Below are 23,193 nucleotides of genomic sequence, written 5' to 3'. Positions count from 1 at the left end.
AGGAAGTGCTGGGTGCCTCGAAATACATGATTGTAAACAAGTATCCAGGGATGGACCAGATCTATCCCAGGATACTGTGGGAGGCAAGGGAGGAAATAGCTGGGATCTTAACAGATATCTTCGCATACTGTTTGGCTTCAGGTGAGGTTCCAGATGACTGGAGAATGACCAATGTTACTCCTTTGTTTAAAAAAGGAAACAGAGATAATCCAGATAATTACAGGCTGGTGAGCCTGATGTCAGCGGTGGGAAAGCTGTTGGAGAAGATACTGAGAGACAGGATTTATTCACATTTGGAAGCAAATGGACATGTTAGTGACAGGTAGCATGGGTTTGTGCAGGGAGGGTCATGTCTCACCAACGTGATTGAGGTTTTTGAGGAGGTGACAAAAATTACTTATGTGGGAAGGGCAGCAGATGTTTTCTACATGGAATGTAGTAAGGCATTTGATAAGGTACCTCATGGAAGGCTGTACAGAAGGTAGAATCTCTTGGAATCAGGGGTTAGCTGGTTAAATGGATACAAACTGGCTTGGTCATAGAATTTAGCAAGTAGTGGTGGAAGGGTACTTTTGGAATGGGAAATCAGTAAGTAGTGTTTCTCAGGGATCAGTACTAGGACCTTTATTGTTGTAACATATATAAATGATCCAGAGGAAAAATGGAGGTGGTCTGATTAGTAAGTTTGTGGATGATAACAAAATTGGTGGAGTTGCAGATATTGAGGAGGATTGTCACAGGATATAGTGGGATATTGATAGATTGCAGATTTGCACAGAGAAATAGCAGACAAATGTGAGTTAATGCTTTTTTGGAAGATCAAATTCAGGTGCAAATTATACAATATCTGGCAGAAACCCTTAGGAGTATTGACATACAGAGAGATCTGGGCATACAGATCCACAGATCCCTGATTGCAGCAACACAAGCGGATAAGGTTGACACTATAATCCAGAGAGTGAGTACCAGTCAGCCTTGTAGGGCAATTGCAAGCAGTCAGGGGAATTGCACATTGTCAGTCAAGGAACTGCATTCACAGCAGTCAGAAGACTGGTCAGTCATGTCTAAGGACTACTTGTCAAAGTAGGTCAAAGCTCTGGGTGATTGCAGTCACTCCCTTTTAAATGTAACTCAGTCAGTGTGGCACCTTGGCCATTTTGCTGCAAATGCTGTGACCAGGGCCATTGTGGGGCAGATAAAATGTGTCCTACAGCTTGGAATAATCTGGGGCTAGAGGTTCCTGTATAAACTGGAACGAATGTGCCACATTATCCTGGCGTACCGAGCTCTGTATAACTGGAGCTGGCAATGAGGTGATGTGATGAGTGTTGAGGAACTGGGAGGAAAACAGCAAAATACATTGTCTGACCAGAGGTGTTACCTCCTTTATGTTGGTAAAACCTGAACTTATCTCGGGGCAGTGACGTGAAAGAAATTCTGGGATTCGCATATTAATCGATCGAAACCTGCATTGCCATCCAAACTGATTAAGGATCTAAGAGCCATCTTAAATGTGTTCAATTCATTTGCATGAGTTGTATGACCCTTTGATCTTTTCCTTTTAAATTCTGTGTCTAAGGTCTTTCTCTCTCACTGGCACCTGATGAAGGAGCAGCACTCCGAAAGCTAGTGTTTTCAAATGACCCCATAGATCTATAACCTGATGTTGTGTGACTTTTGACCAAGGAAAAAGAATATTCAGCCCAACTTGGTTGACTGTAACTTGCCTCAGAAATGGTCACTAAATCACTCAAGGGCAATTAGGGATGTGCAACAAATGCTGGCCCAGGCAGCAACATCCAAATCCAATGGGGCAATAAGAAAAAGTCTTCACCAGATAGACTGCATTAATTCAAGAAGGCAGCCTTTCACCACCTTCTCAAAGGCTAATGGAAATGGGCAATAAATGTTGTCCTGACCAGTACAGGGGTCCCTGATTTACCAATGTCCAACTTACGAACAATTGAACTTCCGAACGCGATCCCATTCACGGGTGTAATTGTAAAGATCCAACATACAAACAGTTCCTGTAGTTATGAATGGCTCTTTTATATTGTCCCGCACTAAGTTCCAATTTCAAACAAATCAACTTCCGAACGGACTGAAGAACAGAACCTGTCTGCAACCAGAGGACCGACCATGATGCTTACATCCCATCAATAAATAAAAAGAAAACACAGTTTCATTTTTCATTAAACCCCTCCTACATCTAGCCCCGATGTTGTCAACTTGAATTCACTGCTTTTTGCAACTTGTGCTATGTAGTCCTCCTTTTCAGAAACCAAACAGGTGAGAAATTCATGCAAAGAAACCTGGCTATAGGTGCTTTGCCTATAGTTGGCCCTGAACCACATCCTGTATTTTGATGCAAAGACACTGATGAGATATTGCACATTCTGAATATAGTTCCTTCTGCTTGCAAATTAAGCTAAAACCACTTCCTTTCAGAACATGTAGAAATTTAAATTGAGATAGTGGCAGTGTCTGGCATTTTTAATTGCTTGTCAATTCTTCAATAACATGAAATGTCTTAGATCTTTTTCTGGAGTAAGCTATTATTATGTTTCCTTTTTTATCACAGCTGATAATTTCTCTGGTTATTGTTCAGTGCCATCAAGTAGACCTGCATAAGTTTTCAATTGTCTTGGTACTTCACAGTAACACCAACTTGCAATTACCTGACGTCCTCTGAGGTGCTTCACAGGAGAGTCATCAAACACATTTTGACACAAAGTCAAACAATGGAATATTTCAACAGGCGGTCCAAAGCTTGGTCAAAGAGGTATGCTTTAAGGAGGGCATTTAATGTTGTAAAGAGAGACACAAAGAGATGTAGAGAACAGGTGAGGTCAGAATTAGAGGACGACAGATGCAGATATAGAGTCATACGGAGAAGCAGGAACTTCGCGCCGGTGATTTCATTTCTATTCGTTCATAGCCATTACTATCCAGGCCAACATTTAATGGCCATCCCTAACTGTCAACTACATTGCCACAGATCTGAAGTCACATGCAGGCCAGACCAGGTAAGGAGGGAAGTTTGCTTACTCAAATGACATTAGTAAATCATATGGATTTATCCAACAATGAACAATGATTTTATGGTCATCATTAAACTCCTATTTCCAGATATTTATTGAATTCAAATTCCACCATCTGCCTCAAACCTTGAATGCATTGTCTGAGCTGAGGTGTCACTTTTTTAAAATAAAAACTTAAGTTATCTTGAGAATGTGACCAAAAACAAATTCTGGGATTTACATATTAATGAACCAAAGTGAAAGTGCCAGTGTTGGACCGGGGTGGACCAAGTTAAAAATCACATCAGACCAGGTTCCAGTTCAATGGGTTTATTTGGAAGTACAAGCTTTCAGAGCGCTGCTCCTTCATCAGGTAGCTGGCGAGCAGGATCATAAGCAGAATTTATAACAAAAGATTACAGTGTTATGCAACTGAAATGATATATTGAACAAACCTAGATTGCTGTTAAGTCTTTCATCTTTTAGAATGGGTTGCAGGTTTTGGTTCATTGAGACCTAAGTCCTAGAACTTCTTTTAGATCATTTTCTCGAGATTACTTAAGATTTTATCAAAAGAAAGTGACATCTCAGCTCAGACAATGTATTAAAGCTTTGGGGTTAGAGTGTGTCTGTATCCCAATCTTGAGTTAGACTGGTACAATTTCCAAAGTAGGCGCTTTTTGAGAAAAATAAATGTGTCTGCAAATATAATTCTGCAAATGCAAATTCACCCCATGGAATTATATATGTGTGTGTGTGTGTGTGTGTGTGTGTGTATGTGTGGTGCATGAGAGGGAGAGAGTGTGAGTGTGTGCATGTGAGTGTGAGTGCATGTGAAAATGTGCGTATTTGCTTGTGTGTGTGTGCTTGATGAACCAAAACCTGCAAACCATTCTAAAATATGAGACTTAACAACAATCTAGGTTTGTTCAATATATTGTTTGACACTGTAATCTTTTGCTATAAATACTGTGTCTTATGATCTTGCTCCACAACTACCTGATGAAGGAGCAGTGCTCTGAAAGCTAGTGCTTTCAAGTAAACCTGTTGGACTGTAATCTGGTGTTTGTGATTTTTAAGCATGTGCCATGGCAGGTTTTAAACCAAGGTCCCCAGAATATTACCTGGGTCTCTGGATTAATAGTCTAGCTAAAATACCACTAGGAGGCAACAGCATAGTGGTAAATTTCACTCGGTTGCTAATCCAGATAATGTTCTTACATGGGTTCAAATCTTGCCAGGGCAGATGGAAGGTAACTTCGATAAAAATTTGGAATTAAGAGTCTGATGATAATTATGAATTCATTGTTAGGAAAAGCTTATGTGGTCCACTAATGTCCTTTAGGAAAAGAAACTGCCATCCTTACCAGATCTGGCCTACATGTGACCCCAGACCCATAACAATGAAGTTGACTCTTAAGTGCCCACTGGGCAATTAGGGATGAGCAATAAATGCTGGCCTAGCCAGCGAGACACACATCCAGGAGTGAATAAAAAACGAAAGGTCATCATTCCTCTTGGAAGATGAGGCATGTTGAACAAGTGGAAATAATATTAATATAACAGGCAATGGATCTATAACAGTCTTACTGTCCAATTTCTGTCAGTTCAGGGAAGGGTAGCACAATGTTCACTGAGAGGGGGGACTGCTCATAATGGCGATAAGGAACAGTGCTGTAAAATGCTCCAGCCATTTTTTTGCATGATGAATACTTTTAAGAAAGGTCTCAATACCAAATATTTGACACGATATTTCACGATCGTAAACAACAGCATGAAAGGACTAACTCTCCCTCTCAATGTATGGACATTGATAGATACTAAGTTGATCATAGGTAAAACTGCACAATAAAAACTTGAAATAGCAGTGTAAAGGGTTAGTGTTAATGTGTAAATAAGGTAATCCTCATCATCAGTAATATAAGATCACATAACTACTAGAATTACAAAGACAGTTCTAAACTAGCAGGCTATATAGAATCTTATCCTATATATAGTATATTGCATTTGCTAGGGCTCCTTCGGTATATATAAAGGTAATCCTGGATAATGTTAGTAGAAAAACTAGTGAGTTTTGAGCAGATTTGTAGATCAGGTTGAGGTTCTGGATGTAAGTTTGCTTGCAGAGCTGGAAGGTTCGTTTTCAGATGTTTCATTACCATACTATGTAACGTCATCAGTGAGCCTCCAGTGAAGCACTGGTGTTAGTGAACCATTTTCTATTCATCTATTTAGGTTTCCTTGGGTTGGGATGTCATTTCCTGTGGTGATGTTATTTCCTCTTCTTTTTCACAAAGGGTGGTAAATGGGGTCTAAGTCAATAGAGTTGATAGAGTTCTGGTTGGAATGCCATGCTTCTTGGAATTCTCATGCATGTCTCTATTTGACAATCTTTTTTGGTGATGTCAAGCGTCCCTTGTCTGCAGGTAGGATAACAATTATTTTATCTTTTTTCAGTCCTCCTAAGGCCTTCCTTTCTTGTGTATTGAGTGTGTTTTTTTTTCTGCTTAATGTTGGTGTGACTCTTTGTCTAATTGTTGGCTGCGTTTCTTACGTGAGTTCGTTGTCTTTCAGTATTATTTCGAATGCTGCTAAGAAATCTTTCTATTCCGCATCCAGGAAGTTGTAATTTAATCCTCTTACTAAGATGGCTTTCTCAGTGTCTGTTAAGGGTCGGTCAGATAAGGTTTTTTTTATCCATGCTTCTGTGTTGCCTGTGTCGTTATTTTGTGTGAGTTTGTCTTGTCTATTTCTGCAGGGCTAGTTTTTATCATTTTCATTTTCTGTGTTTGTCACTGTCTAATGTCTATGGCTCATTGTACTATGTCTGTCCACTCATGGTCTGTAGAGTTAGTGAGTAAAGTTTTTTGGCATGTACTTTGTACTTATGGAGTCTGTTGTGGGCATCATCAATCATTTCTCTCAGCATTCTGCAGCCTTGCAAGATACCTAGCAAGAAATGTAACAAACACTACATTGGACAAATAGAAAACTAGCCACCAGGATACATGAACATCAACTAGCCACAGACAGACATGACCCACTATCACTCGTATCCTTACATACAGATGAGGAAGGAAACCACTTTGACTAGGACAACATATCTATCCAAGGACAAGCCAAACAGAGACACGTACGAGAATTCCTAGAAGCATGGCATTCCAACCAGAACTCTATCAACAATTTGACCCCATTTACCACCCTCTGAGAAAAAGAAGAGAAAATGGCATCACCAACCCAAGGAAACCTAAACACATAAATAGAAAGTGGGTCACAAATACTGGTGCTTCACTGAAGGCTCATTGATGATGTTACCTAGTATGGGGACAAAACATCTGAAAACAAACCTTCCAGTTCAGCAGTAGAAAATCTATTTACAAACAGAATTAGGTGAGTATAGATGATTATTCTATACTGATTTTATTGTCCACTTTCCTTCAAATTTCATCTATAGCTAATTTAATCACTCTTACCACTTTTGTGCTGTCTGCACAAGTTCAAATTTGCCCCAGGAAGTGTGAGGAATCATGCAAATGGGACACTCCATGGACATTGTGTGATATTTCCCTATTATTATCCTGACAATATTGGCACCAGTTCTTAATCATTTAATTTAAAATCAAGCGACACCAGGTTATAGTCCAACAGTTTTATTCGGAAGCACTAGCTTTCAAAACACTCCAAAAGCTAGTGTTTCCAAGTAAACCTGTTGGACTATAACCTGGTGTTGTTTGATTTTTAACATTTCCCTTCCCCAGTTCAATACCGGCATCTTCACATTATGGTTAACTATTTACAGTTGACTTACACAAAGTCTTCTTCCATAGACAACTAAAAGGATACGGGACAACATTAAACTAAAAGAAAGAGTGGACAAAAATGCAATAAACAACACAGAACCTGCAGAATAGGAAAGATACAAAGACCAGCAAAGGGCACTACACGACTTATAAGAGCTACTGAAATAGATTATGAAAAGCAACTTGCAAGGGACAGCAAAATTAAAAAGAAGAAATTTTATATTTACATACAGAGAAAGTTAGTGGTCAGGAGCAATGTTCAGTCACAAAAAGTGCAGATATTGTCAATGGCTATGCGAAAAATGTCAAGTATAGTGAATAATAACTTTGCCTCAGTAATTACTGCAGAAAAATAGGATAATATGCTTGAATTCCCAAGGAAATTAATAGTGGATTGGCAACAGAGGCTGAGTAATGTTAACATAAATAAAACAGCGATAATGAGGAAATTAATGGGATTAAAGATTGACAAATTCCCAGGAACTGATGGTTTCCAGCCAAGGGCGATAAAGAAAACAGGGGAGCACTAACTACAGATGCCATAACTATAATCTTTCAGAGTTCCCTAGATTGTTTCCCCCTAGTTTGGAAAATTGCACGTCACTCTGCTTTTTAAAAGGAACAAAGAGGAAAACCAGAGAAGTACAGATCGGTTAGCCTAACATCTATGGTGGGGAAATTGTTAGAATCTATATTCAAGGTTACAGTAACTGAACACCTCAAACAGTTTCAGTTAATCAGGGAGAGCCAGTATTGATTCATGACAGTTATGTTCTGTCTGACTAACCTCACTGAATTTTTTTTTGAAGAGTTGACTAAGGTAGTAGACAGGGGAATGTTTATGGATGTTGTTTGTATAGACTTCCAGAAGGCATTTGATAAAGTCCTGCATAAGAATTGTTAACTCAGCTATGAGCCGCAGAATTGAGGACAAATTGCTGACATGGCTGGGAAATTGGTTGAATGGCAAATGATACAATGATGAAAATTAAGATAATGGCTAGGTACTTAGGTTGACAGGAAGTGACCAGTGGTATCCCATAAGAATCTGTGTTAGGGCCTTAATTCTTTGCATTATTTATTAATGACTTGGATCAGGGCATAGTTTATCAGATATACAAATTTGCCAACGACACAAAGTTAGGCAACATTGCAGACAATATAGATGGTTGCATAAAGTTATAAAGTGATACTGTTAGACTAACTGAATGGGGAAAACTGTGGCAGATAGAATTCCTGTAAGCAAATGTGGGATTATCCACCTAGACTGAAAGAGGACTGCTCAGGGTACTTGCTAGATGGAATCATGTTAAATATAGCATATGCCCAAAGAGACAGAGGCAATAGATCTTTAAAATATCACAAACATGTGTAGAAAATAATCAAGTAGGCTAATAGAATGCTGGCCTTTATGTCTAGGGGACTAGAGTACAAAAATGCAGAAGTTATGCTGCAGCTATACAAAACCCTGGTTAGACCCTATTGGAGTACTGTGAGTATTAGGGCACCAGCCCTTAGGAAGGGTAGGAGAAAGTGAGGACTGCAGATGCTGGAGATCAGAGTGAAAGAAAAGCACAGCTTGTCAGGCAGCATCTAAGGAGCAGGAGAGTCAACGTATCGAGCATAAGCTCTTCATCCAAGGGGGCTGAGAGATAAATTGGAGGAGGGGTGGGGCTGGGCAGAAGGTAGCTAGGAAGGTGATAGGTAGATGAAGTTGGGGTGAAGGTGACAGGTCAGAGAGGAAGGTAGAGCAGACAGGTGGGAAGGAAGATGGACAGGTAGGACAGTTCAAGAGGGCGGTGCCAAGTTGGAATAAGGTGGGCGGAGGAAAATATCACTTTCCCAGCTACCTCCCACCCCCCCATCCATTTATCTCTCAGCCCCCTTGGGCCATCCCCATATTCCTGATGAAGAGCTTATGCTCATAACGTTGACTCTCCTGCTCCATGATGCTGACTGACTGGCTGTGCTTTTCTAGCACCATACTCTCCGACTTAGGAAGGATATATTAGGCGTACAACATAGACTTACAAAAATAATACTTGGACTTTAGGGGGTTAAACTATGAGGAGAGATTATACGAATTGGGCCTGGTTTGTCTAGAATTTAGATGGTTATGGGGTGATCTGATCACAATCTTCAAAGTAGTAACAGGAAAAGACTGAGGCGATAAAGTTAAACTATTTCCACTTGTTGAGGATTCTAGACTAAGGGGCAGAGTCTGAAATTAGGGCCAGGCTGTACAGGGGAGAGTTTTGGTGCACTTTTACGCACAAAGGGTGGTAGATGTTTGAAACTTTCTTCCACAAATAGCAGTGTAAGCAGGATCAGTTGTTACTTTTAAATCTGAGATCAATAAAGTTTTGTTCAGCAAATGCATTAAGGGATATGGGCCAAAGGCAACTAAATGGAATTAGGTCACAGATCAGTTTCATTGAATAGAGGAACCAGCTTGAAAGATTGAATATCCTACTTGTGTTCCAATGCTCCTATGCCTATTTTGCTTCTTATGAAAACTGAATGACTAATATTTAGAAGAGTCGTGACATGGCTGGTCTGGACAGGGACTTTTTTGAGAGGAATATTGATTGGGTTCCCACTTATTTACACAGTGAGTGATAGTGACATGATACTCACTGTCTACTCGTAGAAGTGGAGAAAACTAAGAGTTTGAGAAAAAGTTTGGATGGGCACTCATGGGAAATCAACTTGCAAGGTTATGGGGCTACAATGGGGAAATTGGATTGAAGGAATTTCTCTGAGAAGGCTTCCATGATCTCAATGGCCTCTGCCTGTTTTGTATAGACTCTCTGACTTGTGCTCAATGGAAGGAAGCTAAACTTACTGTTAAGTTCCATCACAGTTAGATGTGTTCAGGAACAAGTCAAGGCTTGTTTTTTCTCACGTTCTCCTCACTTTAAAATGCTGACTCATGTTCTGCTTCCACAGGACAGGTGCTGAAGCTTTCCCAAGCCTCATCCAGGTCTCTAAAATAATGGAGGGGTTGACTGCAAAAGGATGCGGGGGCAGTAGATAGAGGAGAAGGTGAGTGGGAAGGTGCCTAGGGACATCATCATTGCTAAGCCCAGTTATCATCTTCGAGGAGAAAGTGAGGACTGCAGATGCTGGAGATCAGAGCTGAACATGTGTTGCTGGAAAAGTGCAGCAGGTTAGGCAGCATCCAAGGAACAGGAGAATCGACGTTTCGGGCATAAGCCCTTCTTCCTGATTCTCCTGTTCCTTGGATGCTGCCTGACCTGCTGCGCTTTTCCAGCAACACATTTTCAGCTCTTAAGCCAACATCAACCAACATTCACACCTATATTATAAAGCAGCATTTAGGAAAGAGGAGTGTGGAACAGTGCCTAATTTTTCTCTCCTCCTCCTTAGCCCAGAGCATTGAAATTATTTAGAGTATGTTTGCATCCTCCTTAGTTTGATGAGATACTCTAATTTAGCACAGATCAGGGATTTTGAAATCAGGACAGTTCAGGCCTGTTTGATTCAACTCCTCCTTCCTTAACTGCTGAGATAGCTCCTTGAAATTTTTATTCGGGAGCCAATGTCTGGAACTAAGTGATGTTTCCAATACAAGCCCATGAGCTTGCTTCCTTAATTAGCCTTTGGTGAAAAGATTTGCAATTTGGCTTCTTCCACTTACTTAGTCAACTTTGTATTTCCTGGGATTAAAATGTAACCTGGTTTTTTAAATGAGTCATTTCAAGTACAAATTTAAGGCCTCTCAATAAATATATTTTTAACTAAAGTGGAGCATTATAATGTAAAGTTGACAATATGTTACTGTTAGTTGCAGCTTTAATTTCACAGAAAATCTTCAATGGCTTATGTTTTATGAATAATCTTTGTACATCAAACAAATATTCACATATCCTTACTTAGTTAGTTCCAAGCACTCTCATCATAGTTACAATGTCTGTTTAGCTTGTGATTCTCAGAGTTATGTTTAATGAGACTTGTCAGGTAACACAGTTAAGGAAAGCTAATTATGCAGACATTAAGCTTTGTTTGAATAGCCCTGAACTAAATTGTTATTAAATTGAAATGAAATATGACAAGGGATTATTAAAGTAAATTTTCTCACCAAATTTAAGGATGGGGAAGTGAAGGACTGGCTGAGTCCTTTCTCTTAACCAAAAAGAAATCCTCTTCTTAAAAAGGCATCATTTGAGTATCCTAGATTACCTCTTGCAGCATCCCAACCTATTATTTGCTCAATTATTGGGGCCAATGTGTCTAAACTACAGGTTCTGGAATTTCATTATTAAACCTCTCTAATCCTTTCTTCTCAATTAAGACACTCCTTAATGTCAACCACTCTGATCAAGGATTTAACCACCAGTATTATTGTCCCTTCCACTGGTCTGGTCTCAGTTTTTATCATTTGTCTGATATTTGTCCATGAAACATGTCAGGATGTTTTGCTACATTAAAGGTGCTGTATAAGTGCAAGTTGCTGTTATTGCTGTTGCCCTCAGTCCATCAACAATGGTTCTTGATTAATGAAGTGAGCACTAAAGTTCTCAGTGTGATCGTGTTAGCTGATCTCATGAAGGACAAGCCTAGGGGGCATTACAATTTTCCCCACTACCCTAGAACAGAAGGAAGAACACCAGCAAACATTCTCACTCACAATTCTTATCCAGAAATCCTGCTTGTAAGAACACTTGGCAACATTGTGTTTAAGGATAGGTTAAAACTCAGCATGGTGTCACACCATGGAGTGCAGGTTCATAGCTCCTTGAAAGTAGAATCCCAAGTAGATAGGATAGTGAAGAAGATGTTTGGTATGCTTTCCTTTATTGGTCACAGTATTGAGTACAGGAATTGGGAGGTCATGTTGCAGCTGTACAGGACATTGATTAGGCTACTTATGGAATATTGCATGTAAATCTTGTCTCCTTCTTATTGGAAGGATGTTGTGAAACTTGAAAGGGCTCAGAAAAGATTTACAAGGATGTTGCCAGGGTTGGAGGATTTGACCTATAGGGAGAGGCTGAACAGGCTGGGGCTGTTTTCCCTGGAGCGTCGGAGGCTGAGGGGTGATCTTATAGAGGTTTACAAAATCATAAGGGGCATGGATAGGATAAATAGACAAGGTCTTTTTCCTGGGGTGGCGGAGTCCAGAACTAGAGGGCATAGGTTTAGGGTGAGAGGGGAAAGATATAAAAAGGTTCTAAGGGGCAATGTTTTTACACAGAGGGTGGTGCGTGTATGGAATGAGCTTCCAGGGGATGTGGTGAAGGCTGGTACAATTACAGCATTATAAAGGGCATCTGGATGGCATATGAATAGGACGTGTTCACAGGGAAATGGGCCAAGTGCTGGCAAATGGGACTAGATTGGGTTGGAATATCTAGTCAGCATGGACGAGTTGGACTGAAAGGTCTGTTTCCGTGCTGTACATCTCTAAGACGCTAAGTCTTTGGCTAGAACATAGGGAGGATTCCCTATTCATCTAAATAGCAAATATCTTTGACCTGGCAACATTACTTCTGGAAAATCATCCTTGGCTCCCTTCAATTTTTCATTTCATGTTCTTGCAAAGCCTCAATCTTAAAATTAACCTTTTTTCTTAAATTCCTCCATGGTTTTATCAATCCCTTTTTCTATATCCTCCTCTCAGCCTCCAGTCCTCCAAGTACTCTGTGCTCCTTTAGTTCTGGCCTTTTCTGCACCACACCATTAGTGGGCCTACCTTCAGCTGTTCTAACTCTAGACTCCGAAATTCCTTGTTTTTTAACATCACTATTTTCCCTTAAGACATTCCTTAAAACCTAACTGTTTGCTGTTCAGTGAAGAACCTCTGACAGCCTCACTATATTACAGGCGCTGTATAAATAACTTGTTGTTAGGTTAGTCTTAAGCTCTAGAGTAGGAAAGCCACATGTCACTAGGAGGGTGGTACTTCTGACAATTCAAAAGCACTGCACGGAAATTCTGGCTTAGAATCAACATTAGAATGAGTTTTGGTTTATTGTTCTGCTTATGGATGCTTATATGGCTGCCTTTTCAGATTAGTTTTGGCCTGGTATACATTAGTAAACATTCCTCTACCTAACGGTGACAATAGTCTGGCTGACAGGTTTCGGCAGTGCTCCCTGCATTTCCACTGTTATACACTTCTATTCACTCAGAGGTAGTACATGTCTCAGGCACAGACTGTTCCTTCTCTCATCTCAGAGTCTAGCACATGATGATTGTTATGTCTCCATATACACCACTATCTCATTATTTGACAGAAATCAGTAATGAGATAGTGCCTTTGATTTGTCACTTATATAACTTGGCACCAGAGAGGACATTAAGCAATAACTGTTTATAATTCAATCATAGATGTCTTTCACAGTGAGACTAATGCTACCATTCACCTGTGCATTTTCCAAAAGGCGTTCATTTAATAGCTAATGTGAGTGAGAATTTTGACATTTTTTTTAACTGAAATTACTAAGGCAAATTGTAATCCGTAATTCAGATGAAAGGTCACAGATCTGAAATGTTAACTCTATTTTTCTCTCCACAAGATACTGTCGGACTTGTGAGTATTTCCAACATGTTTTGTTTTAATGCGACCTTTAACCAACCCATTCAGTTGAACAAGAGTTATATAATGGAATCTGCTAGTCTGTGTGACTTATTACAAAATTTCACTCACAATGTTTTTACCCAAAGGACATTGGGGCAACCAAATTATTGTTTTAATATGTTATTTACTTTCTTTTCATATTTATAAATGTTCCAATCCTACATTATCCAGTTTATCCAGAGCCTGCTAGAGAGTGTGGATAATTATTCCTTGAAATTCTAGTGAAATAAATCCAACAAAACACTAGCCTTAGAGGAATGCAAAGATGGCCCTTTGCTCATTGGGTTTCTTTGCCTTCCTTTCTACAATCTGCTCCAACTTATCTGTCAGAGTCCTTCCTGAAAGCTGGTAGATCTGTTAGCTGAATGTTCAACATTGGTGGAAGTTATTGGACCATATTGTTGCCATCTGAATCATTCAAATGGAGTAATAATGACTCCTAATAACTGCAACATTTAGCTGAACAGCCAAGGACCGCTCCATGCAGGACAACAGCAGTTGAAAAGATTAAGAGAGAACACTAGAGACATCAGAGTGTTAAAGTGTGGTGACTCCAAGTATGTTTTTAAGCTTGTACACATTGTAAGAAGAAAGAACAATAGATGTTTTGAGAAATGAATTGCAATTCTGATGTTTTTTTGATTGTAGATGAATGGGTGATTTGCAAAACTTTCAAAAGCTGTTATCTGTGTGTGGCCACTTTATGCAAAATAATGAATTTTTCATTTATTTTTATCAGGTTGTATGCATTAACTGTTTAGGTTAAGCAAAAATTGCCACCCTGGGAAGGAAAAATAGCTGCATTACTGAGTGAAAGCAAATGACTTCCTATGTGACAACAGTGACTTTACTTCAGAAAGTTAGCTTGGGACATGCTGAGGTTGTGAAAAGGCACTATATAAATGCAAGTACTCTCATTCAGAACACAGAAGGAAATTCGAGGATTAATCAGCCTGGTTATATGGCCTTGACAATTGTTAATTCAGCGGGGATGATATCAGATTCTTTGCAGTCCTATTGAAATGGAGAACGTCATTTGCTCTTGATATAACCTGATGAATTAAAAAAAAAGAAATTTATTTAAGAATGAAATATTCAAGATAATATAACAAGAATGTTGAAGCATTGTATCATTATGATGTAACTTCAAGCAAAATGTGTTGTTAGTACATGAAAGACACGTTTAAGTAAAATCTGATACATTTGATAATTCAAGACCAACTGTCTCCCAGGATTTAATTCTTTAATCTCAGATATTGTGCAATTTCACAAGCAATATCGAGTCAAATAGAAAACCACACCCTATCAGATGTGTTTTTAATTTTTGACAGATTGAGTTGTATTTACTAAGATTGTAAAGGTGAGCTTACAACAATGTATCCTTTATTTATTGTTTGTATTCACTTTGTAAGATAAGATTTTACCATCTTGTAATCTCTATTTACATTGGCACAGTGATATTAATAAGGTAAAATCATAGTAAGATTGAATCTTCTGTGAGAATCATCCAGCTCAAAACATCATTAAATCTGCCATTTTTATTTTGAAGGACGCATTGACAATTAGAATTGCACTAGATGTTTGCTATCTTAACGAATGTGTTGGGGGTGAAATTGGTTCTCAATTGCAACATTAAATGATATTGAATTGTCAGCTTGTTTGTTTTTGCTCAAAAACTGCATGAATCCATGTTATATTCTGTAAATCCCTTTTTAGAAATAGAATCAGTCTGAACATTGGGACACAGACAGTCAGACTTTAACCTCACACCTTAAATGCATTATCTGAGCTGACATGGCACCTATTGTTAAAGTTCACCTGAGAATGTATCTTTTAAAAAACGTTCTGGGATTTACATATGAAAGAACTGAAACCAACATGGTCATTCTAAAATATGAGTGACTAAACAAACAATCCAAGTGGTTTTCAATATACAATTTCATTTACATCATACTGTAAAGTTTTGCTATAAGTTCTGTATCCTACGATCTGATACTCCACAACCACCTGATGAAGGAGCAGCACTCCAAAAGCTAGTGCTTCCAAATAAACTTGTTGGACTATAATGTGGTGTTGTGTGATTTGTAACTAAGAATATGGGGTAAGCCATTTAAGACAGAGATGAGGAAAAATTTCTTCACCCAGACAATGGAATTCCCTGCCACAGAAAGCAGTTGAAGCAAAACCAATAAATGTTTGCAAGAAAGTTATAGATGTAGTTCTTTGGGCCAAAGAGACTTACATAGCAGACAGAATATTTTATTTAATTTGTTAACATTAATATTTCGGATGACAACTGGTGAACAAATTACTTATGAACAGATGCAAATCCAGCAAAGACTGATTTTGTAATGGATACCTCTAGTTACACTGAGTTATTAAGCTATTCAGACTATCAAAAAGAATACAAGTTTAATAGTGTGTATTTCATATAATTATACTTTAATAAGTTCCAATAATTGCTATTAAACTGTGTTTTGAATGATGCAACCACCCTGATCAAGCTTTTCCACATGCAGTTAATGACATTATAGTCCTGCGGCTTTGCTTTCATTGATAGGATACCTTTGCACCTTTGTACTTGAACAAATAAAGAAATACCGTGTTACTGTCATTTCACAGCTGTAAGACACACCCATGAATGAAGATTACAGACTTCAAATAAAAATGCTAACAAATGCATTTGGCAATCACCTCATTGACCGTAACAGAGTGTCTGATGGATCAATATGTTTCCAACACTGCATGATATTCTTCTTATCACAATCATGCCTGACTTTGGGATTTGCCTCTGATTGGCAAGACATGGCTCAAAGGGGAACTGAAAAATAGTGCAAAGCCAACTGATGCAGCGGATTGGACATCTGGTTCTGTGTGAAATGTGGACCTCTGGCCTTGACAGAGCCCGGATACATCAGTACCTTTCTCAGTCAGAGACCATTACTCTGACCTAAGTGTCAATTAAGTCCATTCTTGTTCACTAGTCCAATGTTAATAGTTTTTCAGATGACTATTCCTGTTCTCCGAGCTCAGCTTTGTTAGTGATTTAACACCAGTGGCTGAAGCTGAATTTAGTCAGTATATGATAAGCCTGAAGTACTGCATGATACTTGATACTGGAGCCTGCAAATGCTTCATGAATTCAAGTCCAGCTGCTTCACTCTGTCCACAGGCTTCAGTTTGTGCTGATAATGAAAAATGTAATTTATAACTAGATTTTGTTGGGTGTACAATTGCTTTGACAATGGGCTGCAGCTGTCTTAGACACGAAGCTATATATATAATTTCTAAACAATAAATAGTATTCCTGCATATTAGAAAAAAATCCACATCAGCTAAAATGAAACGACGTGTTTAGTCTGTGTTATGATTGTGTTTAGCAAAGTGGCTATTTCGATGTTGGGGGTTCTGATGGGAGGAAGGATCGCTATGAGGTTTGAATAAGGCAGCATTTGTCTTCTTTAGGACAGAATTCTTTGTTGCTTCTCGGAATTGGCTCTTTTGATTGATAGCTTGTCCTTGTCTCAGACACACCTTTGGCAAAACTGATTGCTGAGCATCATCCAAGAATTAAAGGTCCTCTTTCAAAAGCCTCCAGGGCTTTTTCAAGTAGCAGATCACTCTGCATCAATCCCAAGAGCTGAAGCTTGTCCTTTTCAATGGATTCCAATGGATAAGTGCTGGGTTCATGTAGTTGAAGGGCAAGACAAGCTATCTATCTCTCACATTCTTTATAAAAGCCAATTTAGGGCTATATAAATGGAAACCTGAGAACAAGGTGTATGACAGGGATAGAATAAAACACACTTGATTTTATTTTATTTTATTTATTGTCACATGTACCTAGGTACAGTGAAAAGTTTTGTTTTGTGTACAGTGCAGGCAGATCGTACCATACAAAGAGCTTTATTATGGTGATAGATCACTTGATCACTTCATGAGAAATAAACATGGCAGGCATTTTCTGCATACCAATGATCTTCCAAGCAGCAATGAGGATGTGAAGTGAGCAAAAGCAGGATAATTCAAATATAATGGAAATTTGAAATAGACAGAGAGTGCTGGAAAAACTCTGTAGATCAGCCAACGTATATAAAGAGAGAAACTGATTTCAGGTTGCGGTGACTTCTCAACAGAAGATTCAAGCAACTAGCAGGGCCATTTGGGTCAGGAAGAAGAAAACAGAAGGTTTGCAAGATGTTGAACGACAGGAAGTAGTAAATGACAGAAAGGTCAAGAGAAGTAGAAATGAGTAAAATGTAAAAAAGAAAATATGTGATGTGAATGACTGGATAGCAACTATCCAACTTCAAAATGAAGTTTAAATTGTCCAACATGAAGAAAGAAACCAGTAAGAATTGAACAAACATAAACACAATTCCAAAAAAAAATGAAGGCAGTGGTTATGCCCCAAAATTGTACTACATACCTTTAAGTCTAGAAAGTTGTACAGTGTCAAACAGAAAGATCGGGGCTGTTCCTTGATCTTTCATCGATCTTCATCAACACACTATGGCAGACCAAGGATAGAAAGGTTAGAGTGGGATTGAGTTAGTGAAGTGAAACCATGGGCGACAGAAAGAACAAGGACATGTTTGAGAGTGAGAGATGTTCCACACAATGGTATGCAGTGTGTGCTTGGTATCCCAGTGTGAATGGAATTACATCGCAAGCAGTAAACACTGTTTTCCAAATGAAAGAAGTAAGAAGGAAATCATTGCTTCAGCTGGATGGAATGTCCAGGGCCATGGATAGTGAGGCAAATGACTTGCTTTTGGTGTTGGGGGCTGAGGGAGGAATAATGATTGGAGAAATCAAGGAATTCCTTACTGCTTTTTGACAAGTGTCATGGAATCTATTACATCCATGTGAAAACTATTATAGCAAGCAGCTGAGAGTTTTCCTCAGCTTTGTCAATAGATTAACTGTGGCTAATTAGAGTTAAAAATCACACAACACCAGGTTGTAGTCCAACAGGTTTATTTGGAAGTACTAGCCTTCGAAGCGCTGCTCCTTTATCAGGCAGCTGCGGAACAGGGCCATAGGACACAGAATTTATAGCAAAAGATGACAATGTCATGCAACTGAAATGATATATTGAACAAACCTAGATTGCTGTTAAGTCTTTCATCTTTTAGAATGGATTGTAATTTTTGGTTCATTGACATGCAAGTCCCAGAACTTATTTTAAGTCACGTTCTTGAGATAAAGTAAGGTTTTATGAAAGAAAAGTGACATCTCAGCTTATATAATGCAATAAAGGTGTAAGGTCAGTGTCTGACTGTATCCAAATCTTGAGTCAGACTGGTTCTATTTCCAAAGTGGAATTCATGAAATTTTACATGGACTGACTGCCTGTATTGACTATCTGCAGATTGTGGACTTTTTGAGCAAAATAAAATGTAACTGCAAATATAATTCTGTAAAGTGTAGTCATCTTGCCAGAGTCCTCGCAGAAATGCTCCACTGAACAGCTCTGTGGAAATTGTCGATTATTAGGTTCTAGTACGTGGAGTATGAGGCACTCTTTCGTATCAACGTCAAGCTGGAAGAGTTGTCTTTGAGTTCACTGTTGGGAGCTCTCCTGTTTCAAAAATTATATCGATGACATTGCAATGGAAACTCAAAACAAACTGAATCGATTTGCAGGCAATACCAAATGAAGAGGAGCTTTTGAATTTGAGAAGGTAGCTTGTGAATTATAAAATGAACTACCAAAAACCTATCAATGGACAAAATGATAATAGATGACACTGAATATAGTTAAGTGTCATGTAGCCATAAAGGTATAAAAACCAGGTTACTCACATGCTTCAACTTGTTAAAAAAAGTCAAGAATGAAGTTTGCAAAGAAGTTACATTTGCATCCTTCTTATCTGTCACATCTCTCACAATGACCCCAAACTTATTTTCTTATGCATCCTGTAGGGGAGATGGGTGTCATGGTAATAATGACTAATAATCCAAAGGCCTAGACAAATGCTCTGGAAGAATCAATACCCAGTACACATTAATTAATGTAATATGCAAAGATACTTTCATGACCACCAGTGCTGAGACTATCACCGACTATCACAAAAAAACCATCTCATTCACTAATGTCAATTTAAGGAAGGTAATTTGCTGTTCTAAATTGGTTCTGGCCTATCTGTCACTTCAAATACACAGTAATACCCTCCAAAATGGCCTTGCAAGCCATTAGCTTCATGGGCAAATAGGGATAGACAACAAGCCTTTCCAAAATACCTATATCCCATGTAAGAATAAATATAGAATCACGTAGTTTAAGCTAGTTACTCAAACCTATCCACTGGAAACTGGGTGATTGGTTTCATGGTTGTCAGGGTCAAAGTCTGCTAAAAGAAAGCAGCACCCCAGTTCAGCTTCTGCCTTCCTGAGAAACTTCTGGTTTGAGGTTGGTGCTAGAATTGTTTTTTAGATTACTTACAGTGTGGAAACAGGCCCTTTGGCCCAACAAGTCCACACCGCCCCGCCAGTTTATCCCTACATTTACCCCTTACCTAACACTACAGGCAATTTAGCATGGCCAATTCACCTGACCTGCACATTTTTGGACTGTGGGGGGAAACCAGAGGAAACCCACGCAGACACAGGGAGAATGTGCAAACTCCACACAGCCTTAGGCAGGAATTGAACCCAGGTCTCTAGCGCTGTGAGGCAGCAGTGCTAACCACTGTGCCACTGTGCTGCCCAATTGAAATTCAGATCCAGGTGTTCTCTTGAGAAGCATCTGAAAGAATTCTTCCTGACAATTCCTGAGGAAACTGCATCTGCAGAGGTCCTAGAGACAGTTGTATATTTTTGCTAACACTGATTGACATGTCCAATGCTAACTGAAAGCCATCTCGAAGGTTTCATGCTTTATTCTTTTGCCTTTTGAGAACTAATAATTATTGGCCAAGTAATTTTTCACAAAGTCAATTTCTGCAGAGAATATCGTTATTTAGTTCTCTATCTGTTGTGTATGTATTGGATTATTCAGAGGGATAAACATTTACACTTTCATATGTCCAATTGAGTACATTAATCAGCTTTTTATCTTTACTGAATAGTCTTTGTATTGTAGTACATAATTTTACTGTTTTTTTTCTTAAAGAAACCTTGGTGATAGATGGTTTTATTCTGACTCTGATAGAGTAGACATGCATGTTACCTGTGGAGTAGTGGGACTAAAGACAGGAAGTGCACTCCTCTAAACATTGTCAAACATAACCTTTACTCTACTTTCCTATTAATTTGCACCAGTTACTGCATGATCAAGATAACCATTGACTTTTAAGAACACTGAATTTCTTTGTAATTTCAGCCCCTGTTGTTATGTCATATAAAGGTTTCAGTGTGCTATTGAACTTGGCACTCAACGTGTCCAATCTGGCAGAAACAGTATAGTATAAATCAGCAGGAAGTCTGTTATCATACTATTGTCAGACCACACCTTTTTACTAGACACAGTTCTGATCACTAAAACAAAAGGAAAACATTGAAACCATGGGGATAGGACTGATATAAACCACAAGATTAATTCATAATATTGGAAAATAAGCACATTTTACTTTTCCAATCTTAAAAGAGCCAACATACGATCTGCTAGAGCTAATTTGGAATATTAAAACAAGTTGTATGGAGAAGAAGTATATCCAGTATGGTGAACATTTTGGGTGCTCCAAATTGGTTCCAAATTGATTTCTGTGGCACACACATGCATCTGACCCGAAGTGTACCAGATGCCATATTGATGAAATGGTTCGCACCATTAAGTGTATACAGAGCAGATTGGGCATGCTATGAGCCAGCTTACTGCACTGATTTGACACCAGCCCTATCATTTTGGAGGTCTATGTTTTAGCCTAAACCCTCTTTTACCTTGTATGACTCAACATGTATTCAATGGCTTGAAAAACCCATCTCTTCCACCCTTACTACATTCCCCTAGCACCGTTGCAAGGAATCATTAACAACTTTTAGGTAGTTTGCATTTTCATGGCTAGTGCAATTCTGTGCATCTTGGGTGTACTTCCACATGATCAGGGGCCGAAGCTTTATTCGGTGATGTACAAACCAAGTGCCTCCATAGGTGAATGAGCTGGTAAGGTTTCCTCCTGGTAGATAGTTTAGGAAAATGAACAGAGGTTATGTAAAGCAGGACAGGCTGCTCAAAGATGGAGAAAAGGAAGGGGAGAAAGGTTTTAAGTAGGTTCCCATATCTGCAGATGGTTTTTAGTAAAGAGATGTCTTGGCAAACAGATTATGTGATATTCTTTGCACGATCTTCAGTCTAAGCTCCCATTGCATGGACGTTCAGTGACATATCCTTGTGCTGGAATGGCAGTGTTATGTTTAGCTCCGAAGTTTTGTTGATGAAGGTGGCCACCCATTCTGTGTTAGAAAGAACGGAATCTAAGATTTAGATGGTCCATGCTCCTTGACCTTGAACATAGACTTGCTTAAAGGCTTTCATCTGCACCAAACAGTTAGGTCTGTGCACTCATGCATGCTCTGAATCAGTTATTGTTGCCAAGGTTAACCTGAGCCTTTAGTAGGATAGTGTGTGGCATCAACTTCCAGCCAATTGGCTCCAAAGATGTTCTTTTCCCCTTAATTGGCTGCAGGCCACTTGTGCCTAGCACCTCATCATGTGTGCAGATACCATCTCTATTTTGACCTCTAAATTATGTCAATATCTGAGCTGGTGTGTAAAAACATGTGACAGCGTGCCCGGTTGTCACTGTCTTCTTTGTCTACTTCCTGGCCAGGTTTTAGTTTACAAGCTGTGAAAGAATAAAGAAAGGGCAAGGCTCAATTAGTGGAGAAGGAAGAAGAGAAAGATAGAAGTGTATGCTAACACCAGCTCCTCAGTCACAAGACAGCATGTGATTAAGGGCTAGTTAGCAGTGGGAAGGAGGATTAGATATGAAGATAGCATCATCCTCAAACATTCATGTCAGTTGCTGGTCCCAGCAATGGATGGCATCGCCTTTTACGTGGGGTCAGGACGCATAGACAAGTTCCTTTCATTCTGGTTAGCTCCTGCTGTCTCTAGTTGTCTGTGGCTATTTCCCAGTGAGAAAGAGGAAAGTGTGTCAGTGAGTGATACAATCTGTTCAGATGATATGACCATCATTGTTGAATAGCTGCCAGTATTATCAAGTTGAGAGATCTTATTTTGAGACCTTTGCAATGGTGCAAAGTATATGAGAATGAAGTGAAGCCTATGAATGTAAAGTATGGGTTCTGATTGACTAAGGTTGTCAGTAGGTAACTATTGGTGTTGGGACATATTGAGCAGAGGCAGGGATAACTAGTGCAGTTGGTAGAAAATAGAATTCTATAATGCAGTCATTAATTTGATCAGTGTGTGGGCATTAAACATCTTCCAGAACTGCATCCAGGTGCTTGGGTCTGTACAGGCATTGACCTCCATGACCATCTGCTCCTCTGCTTGCCCATCATCTGCCCGGAGAGCTTCCTGCCTCTTTCAGATACAAGACATGTCCTCCATATTACACATCATTCCAAAACTTACAGTGCACCAATCAAAAGCCTTGATGTAGATCATTCTCTCATTCTGTTTTTCCAGCCCAGATTCAGTTGTAAAAGGAATGTCAGCATCTGCAACTAAAACACCTCTTCCCCTTTAAGAGATACAGCTTACCTTTGTGTAAAACAGGCTATCCTGAAGAAATGTAAGTTCTTATCAATACTGTGCCCCTTGCAGATGTTAGCAGTTTATGCTGGCAACTCTGGTTGC

At 39.1% G+C, this 23,193-nt stretch overlaps 1 long non-coding RNA gene across 1 annotated transcript; it reads left to right on the top strand.

Annotated features, from left to right (window-relative positions):
• Positions 1-2,549: 2,549 nt before the first annotated feature.
• Positions 2,550-15,437, top strand: LOC140476755 (uncharacterized). The gene is made up of 3 exons (XR_011960593.1): positions 2,550-2,782; positions 9,770-9,865; positions 14,164-15,437. It is a non-coding gene; the product is annotated as an uncharacterized lncRNA (long non-coding RNA).
• The last annotated feature ends 7,756 nt before the right edge of the window (positions 15,438-23,193 follow it).

The sequence above is a fragment of the Chiloscyllium punctatum genome, chromosome 5, assembly GCF_047496795.1.
Source record: "Chiloscyllium punctatum isolate Juve2018m chromosome 5, sChiPun1.3, whole genome shotgun sequence".
Taxonomy (NCBI): Eukaryota; Metazoa; Chordata; class Chondrichthyes; order Orectolobiformes; family Hemiscylliidae; genus Chiloscyllium; species Chiloscyllium punctatum.
This window is presented reverse-complemented; position numbering and strand designations above follow the sequence as displayed.